Raw genomic sequence first — 7,164 nt, 5'->3', positions numbered from 1 at the left:
TGATATAAGTATAGTGAAGTAATTGGTAACTTCATCTCCCTTTTAAGCTTATATCCAGTAAGTAATTACTTTACATTTGATAAAGATTCCAGTAAGTTATCTAGTTAGATACTTGCATTATTGATTACACTCTATATTATCTTGCGAGCTATAATGCTCACTCTTGCTTTATTTCTTCATCACACAACAACAGTTAGGAAGGATGACCAGACTTAAGCAGACCCAGCGCAAGAAAGTGGGAAGCGTCCCGCGTCTTCCCGTTGATATCATAGCTTCTATAGCTGCAGAGGTAGATCTATCTGTAGATCAGGCATTCTACTTTTGGGAATCAATTATGTATAATTATAACTTATGACAGATAATGGAAATTAACTGTAAACTTATCAAGTAATCATTTTGGGTTGTAATAACTTTTAAATTGTGGATTCAAGGACTTGTACTTATTTCAATTTCATCTCTGAGACTATAACGGGTTGTGGTGTGTGTTAGTGTGGGGTCACAGCATGAGGTTATTTATTATTAATTAAGTTAAGTGATATTATGAAAAGAAAGACCGTGACGACCCGGATCCCCGACCCCGGATCTGGGGGTGTTACAGAAATGGTATCAGGGCTAAGCGTTATAAACCTCAGAGATGATGCGACGATATAATAATAAACTCACAAAGATAATAAGAACTCTTGCCAAGTTCATGGTCGGACTATTTAAAGTAGCGCTGACAGTTAAAACCTTTACCGGGAACCCTTATAAGTATCATGGTAGTAACTTAGCTCGTTTAATGTGTAGGCGCATGAGATAGAGGACCCAAAGATGTTCGAGTGTGAGCATGATGAGGCACTGCTAGATGCCGAGGATCAGGAGGAGCCTGAGATGGAGGAGGAGGACCCCTCAGAGGAGTCAGAGACAGAGGTTATTGTGATTTCAGATGAGGAGGACTCGGATGAGGTCCTAGTGGCTGAGGAGCATGTCGGAGCTATAGTGGAGTATATTGGTACCCCTCTACCCTCACTCCCCGTGGTCAGAGCTCCTACCCCTCCACCACTATCTTGGAGCCCCTATGATGTCAGCTCTAAGACCCATACCCCCGAGCCTAGACAGACCGAGGAGGCACCCCCGGCGGTTCCGGATTCACCACCTCTCGACCCTGCCCATAGGCAGTCTTTGTTAGCTCACGGCTATGTTCAGGATGTTCTGAGGACTCGAGTGGCTGTTGCTAAGGCCCGTCTGGAGGAGGTCAGGAGAGAGTTAGATGCAGAGAGAGCTAGTAGGCATGCACGAGCTTATGAGGCTTGAGCTACCATACCCCGATCTCTGAGGAGAGAGCTGACTGGGATAGAGCTCATGGCCCGTGCGAGACTCCGATCACTTCAGGGAGACAGACATGGCAGGATATCCAGGAGGCAGGCTGATTACATTTTATGTCGTGCGATGGAGAGAGTGTGGGAGTTGACCCGCTCTGGTGATTGATTCAGGACCATTGATGTGGTAGTCTAGTCGTCTAGTTAGTTGAGGTCATAGTAAGAGCCAATTTTCCGGGATAGTTGACTTGTATATAGTATCCCTTTCTCTGACTAGACAGATAGACTCATGTATTTCACTTTTGGGCAGATGACTGTAGCATTATTGTACTTTTGACCAGATCGAACTATGTATTTCTCGCATTATGTATATATTTGTTTCCTTTCAGTTCAGTCCTTTATGACGAGATCACTGTTTTTTTATCATTATTATTACTTCACTTCTTATTAGAACTGTCATAATATAATAGAATTGTGAGATACGTTCTCCCCATTATAGAAACTATACAAGGCACAATCTTATGTATGATTGTGACCTAATGTTGAATTTTCAAAAATTTATCAGTATCATGCCGCCAAGAAGGATTGGAGCTAGGGCGAACCCTGGATTTGAGGACCAGGGAAGCCATAACCAGGATGGTAGGAACCAAGAACGCAGTGAAGAGGAAGATGAGGATTATGTTGAACAGGATGACTCCTAGTATGAAGCGGATGAGGAAACATTTGATGTTGAAGGATTTGAGATAGAGGCTGGAGAAGGAGAAACTGAGGTTGAGCAACAAGTACCAAACCCAGACATGGATCCCATGGGGCAGTTCATGCAACTACTAAGGCGGAACTTGGAACATCAACCCAACCCACCCCCTTAAGGAAATAACAATGTTGTGGCAAACTCTTTCAGGGCTTTCAAGTCCCTTAAGCCCCCTGAGTTCCACGGATCAGCCGACCCAGTTGAGGCAAGGGCATGGCTAAAGGAAATGGAGAAATTCTTTGAGATTTTGAGTACTGATGAGATACAGAAGACTGTATTTGCTACCTACCTTCTAAAGGGAGAGGCCAACTATTGGTTGGAGGCCAAGAAAAACATGGAGACAGATGCTATCTCAACCTGGGAGAGGTTCAGTCAATTATTTTTGGGGAAATATTTCCCGAGGTTTATGGAGAACCAGATGGAGCTCAAGTTCTTGGAGCTAAAGCAAAATAACTTATCTGTGGCAGAGTACGAAGCAAAATTTACTGAGTTATCAAGGTTTGTGCCGGAATTTGTGAGCACCGAGGAAAAGAAAGCTAAGAGGTTTTAGCAGGGACTGAAACCGTGGATTCAGAATAGGGTGGCAATCCTTGAGCTTACAGATTATGCCACTCTAGTGCAAAAGGCAACAATTGCAGAAGCCGGAAGTGAACAGATGCAGAAGGAAAGAGAGAAGAAAGGAATAAAAAGGAAAAGTATAAGCATGGGTGGAGGTTCCGCAGGAGGGAGCTTCCCAACTAGATTTAATCGAGGAGCAGTGTCCCTACCGGGAATGAGTACTGGGTTTAAGCGGCCCGTGAGTGTGAATGTGAGCCAGAGCGGCCACAAGTCAGGAATGTCCTATTCCAACCAGTCTCGACCCCCATTACCAGCCTGTAACACTTGTGGAAGGATGCATTTTGGGGAGTGTAAAGGAGAGCCGGTAATCTGCTTCAAGTGTGGTCGAGAAGGTCACTATTCGGACAAGTGCACTTCGCCAACCCCCATTAGCCGCCCAACCACCACTTGTCATCAGTGTGGATGCCCGGGTCATTGGAAGAGGGAATGCCCAATGAATAAACCAGAAGCTTCAGGAGCAAGCAGGGCTGCCTCCAATAGGCCACCTACTGCGAGGACTTTCAACATGACAGTTCAAGATGCTATGAAAGACTCGGATGTGATAGCAGGTACCCTTTCTCTAAATTTAGTCAGTGCAAATGTTTTATTTGATTCGGGAGCAACTAAATCTTTTATATCAAATGACTTTGCGCTTAAATTAAGACTTAAGGTTGAACCTTTGTTAGAACCCTTACAAGTGGAAATAGCCAACCATGAAATTATCCTTGTTAACCAGATTCACCCCGCCTGTGAGTTAGGCATAAGGGAACAATCTTTTAGTGTTGATCTGATTCCTTTTAAATTAGGGGAATTTGATGTAATTTTGGGAATGGACTGGCTATCTAGCAATGATGCTCAGATAGACTGTAAGGGGAAGAAAGTTAAGTTGAATATCCCAGGGAAGAAAGGAGTCATATTTAGAGGGAAGAGGCAGACGTAGAAATTTTTTACCATGGCCCAGGCCAATAAGATGCTACGAAAAGGAAACGAGGCTTACCTAGCCTATGTGGTGGACACGCAGAAGGAGGTGCCCAACTTGCTAGACATTCCGGTAGTCAATGAATTTAAAGATATATTCCACAAGACCTTCTGGGACTACCGCCCGATAGAGTGATTGAGTTTGCTATTGAGTTGGCCCCAGGGACGGCGCCAGCTTCAAAGGCACCATACCGGTTGGCCCTATTAGAAATGAAGGAATTAGCTACCCAATTACAGGAACTTTTGGATAAGGGTATGATAAGACCCAGTGTGTCTCAGTGGGGAGCACCAGTATTATTTGTTAAGAAGAAAGATGGGAGCATGAGGCTGTGCATCGACTGCCGAGAGTTGAACAAGCTAACCATAAAGAACAGGTACCCGTTACCAAGAATAGACGATCTGTTCGACCAGTTAAAGGATGATGTTTACTTTTCCAAGATTGACCTGAGAACTGGATATCATCAACTAAAGATTAAACCCGAAGATATTCCAAAGACTACGTTCCGAACTAGGTATGGGCACTATGAGTTCTTGGTAATGTCCTTTGGATTAACCAACGCCCCAGTGGCTTTCATGGATTTAATGAACAGAGTATTCAAAAAGTACTTGGATAAGATGTGATATTTTTTATCGATGATATTTTAATCTACTCAAGGACCGAGGCAGAACATGCAGAGCATTTGAGGATAGCTCTACGAATACTCAGAGAGGAGCAGTTATTTGCCAAATTCTCGAAGTGTGAATTCTGGCGGAATGAAGTACAGTTTTTAGGACATGTGATCAATAAGGAAGGAGTATTGGTCGACCCCTCCAAGATAGAGGCGGTCTCAAATTGGGAAATGCTAACCACACCCACAGAGGTAAGGAGTTTCATAGGATTGGCAGGCTACTATCGTAGATTTGTACAGGATTTTGCGAAGATCGCAGCCCCTTTGACCCGAGTTACTCGTAAGACAGAGAAGTTTGAATGGACAGAAAAATGTGAGAACGGTTTTCAAGAATCGAAGAAAAGGATGGTAACGGCCCCGGTGTTGGCATTGCCAGACGGAAAAGGAGATTTTATGATATATAGTGACGCGTCGCACAAAGAATTAGGGTGTGTGCTTATGCAGCACGGTAAGGTGATTGCGTATGTGTCGAGACAGCTGAGGGAATATGAGATTAAATACCCTACTCATGACCTTGAGCTCGCGGTAATAGTTTTTGCCTTCAAAATTTGGAGGCACTACTTGTATGGAGAGAAGTGCGAGATTTTCACAGACCATAAGAGCCTCAAGTACATATTCACGCAGAAAGAGCTCAACATGCGTCAGAGAAGATGGTTAGAACTAATCAAGGACTATGATTGTGAGATTCTCTATCATCTAGGGAAAGCCAATATGGTGGCTGATGCCCTTAGTAGGAAGGAAAGACTCAAAATGATAATGACTTTGGAGGAATTGATAAGGGATTTTGAGAAAATGGAAATAGAAGTAAAGGTAACCGAAGCCGGAACTGAAAAACTGTTTGAGATCTCGATGCAGTCAGAGCTATTGGAAAAGATTAGATTGTGCCAAGAGAAAATAATGAATAAAGGCAGAGAGTCAATGATTGGAGAAGAGATCTATACCGAGAGAGATGATAAGGGGATAATAAGGTATTCCTACAGGATTTGGGTTCCGAATGTTCAAGAGCTTAAAGACGAGATATTGGCTGAAAGCCATAGTTCAAGGTATTTCATTCACCCGGGGAGCACCAAGATGTATAGGGATTTAAAGGAGTATTACTGGTGGCCCAACATGAAGAGGGACGTAGCAGAATGGGTAAGCAAATGTTTGACTTGCCAAAGAGTAAAGGCAGAGCACCAGAGACCCAGTGGACTTTTACGACCCCTGGAGATTCCCGAATGGAAATGGGAACAGATAGCGATGGATTTTATTGTAGGCTTACCAAGGATGAAAGCCAATCATGATGCCATATGGGTGATTATAGACCGACTGACAAAGTCAGCTCACTTCATTCCAATTAATGAGAAATACACAGTCGATAGATTGGTGGACATTTACCTTAAGGAAATAGTGACACCACATGGAGTCCCAGCGTCCATTGTCTCAAACCGAGACCCCAGATTCAACTCCAGATTTTGGAGAAGCTTTCAAGAATGTGCGGGAACCAAATTAAACATGAGTACCGCTTACCATCCCCAAATGGACGGGCAAAGTGAAAGGACTATCCAGACACTAGAAGATATGTTGAGAGTCTGTGCAATAGACTTTAAAGGAAGTTCGGATGATCACTTGCCGTTGATCGAGTTTTCTTATAACAATAGCTTTCATGCCAGCATCAGAATGTTGCCTTACGAGGCCCTGTACGGAAGAAGGTGTCGATCTCCTTTATACTGGGATGAAATGGGGGAGCAAAAGATGCTCGGACCCGAAGTGGTCCAAAGGACCAAAGACATAGTGGATCTTATCTGAGGACGGCTTGTAGCAACCCAAGACCGACAAAAGAAGTATGCAGACTTAGCCCGAAAGGACAAAGAATATGAAGTAGGGGACTTAGTACTGCTAAAGGTATCCCCTTAGAAGGGATTAATGAGGTTCAGAAAGAAAGGGAAACTAAGCCCAAGATACATTAGACCTTTTGAGATACTAATACGGATTGGGAAGTTAGCTTACGAGCTAGCCTTACCCCCGAACCTATAACAAGTTCATAATGTGTTTCATGTGTCAATGCTAAGGAAGTATCATCGGGATGCCAGGCATATAGTGGAATACGAGCAGGTGGACATGCAACCAGACCTGACTTACGTGGAGAAACCAGTGAAGATTATGGATAGAAAGGAGCATGTGCTTCGGAACAAAGTGATCAAGCTAGTCAGAGTGCTATGGCAGAATCATAATGTGGAGAAGTCGACTTGGGAACTAGAGAGCGCAATGCTAGAGAAGTACCCCCACTTGTTTTCTATCTGATTCCGGGACAGAATCCTTTTAAGGAGGGGAGACTGTAATAACCCCAAAAATTTTGGACTTTTTGTAACCCTTATAAATAGTGATTATGCTGAATAAGAAAACTTTTCATGCCACACTTTGTAGCAGTTCTTTATTGATATTCTGAGATCTTATTAGTACTCTATATGGTATATAAGTGTATGTAAAGATCGTCAGAATCCAAATTCGAACACTTTGATTTTTCTCGAAAATCCACCAGATACCGAAGGAATTGAGTATAAGGTAACGTGATTAAAAAGGATTTAAATTCAAGGATTATAAGAGAGGATCATAAAAGGAATATAAAATATTGAGAAAGGTTTAAGAGAACCTGAGTAATAAGATCCCAAGTATGATCCCTCAAACGATAAACGAGAACGAAAGTTAAGCAAACCGTATAACAGACAAGCGGTCATTACCCAAGTAATTAAGGGTTAATCAAAGAGGATAGTGGATGCTGATGTCATCACACCAACAAGGAGATGACATGTGTTAACAAGATGACTTAAGCATGGTGACATAAGCATGACAAATAGAAGGATTGGTTGGTTGATTGTGAGCCATGCATTTT

This window comes from Apium graveolens, chromosome 1 (assembly GCF_009905375.1).
Source record: "Apium graveolens cultivar Ventura chromosome 1, ASM990537v1, whole genome shotgun sequence".
In the NCBI taxonomy this organism is placed as follows: Eukaryota; Viridiplantae; Streptophyta; class Magnoliopsida; order Apiales; family Apiaceae; genus Apium; species Apium graveolens.
The sequence above is the reverse complement of the archived record's forward strand: the minus strand, read 5'-3'. Positions refer to the sequence as shown.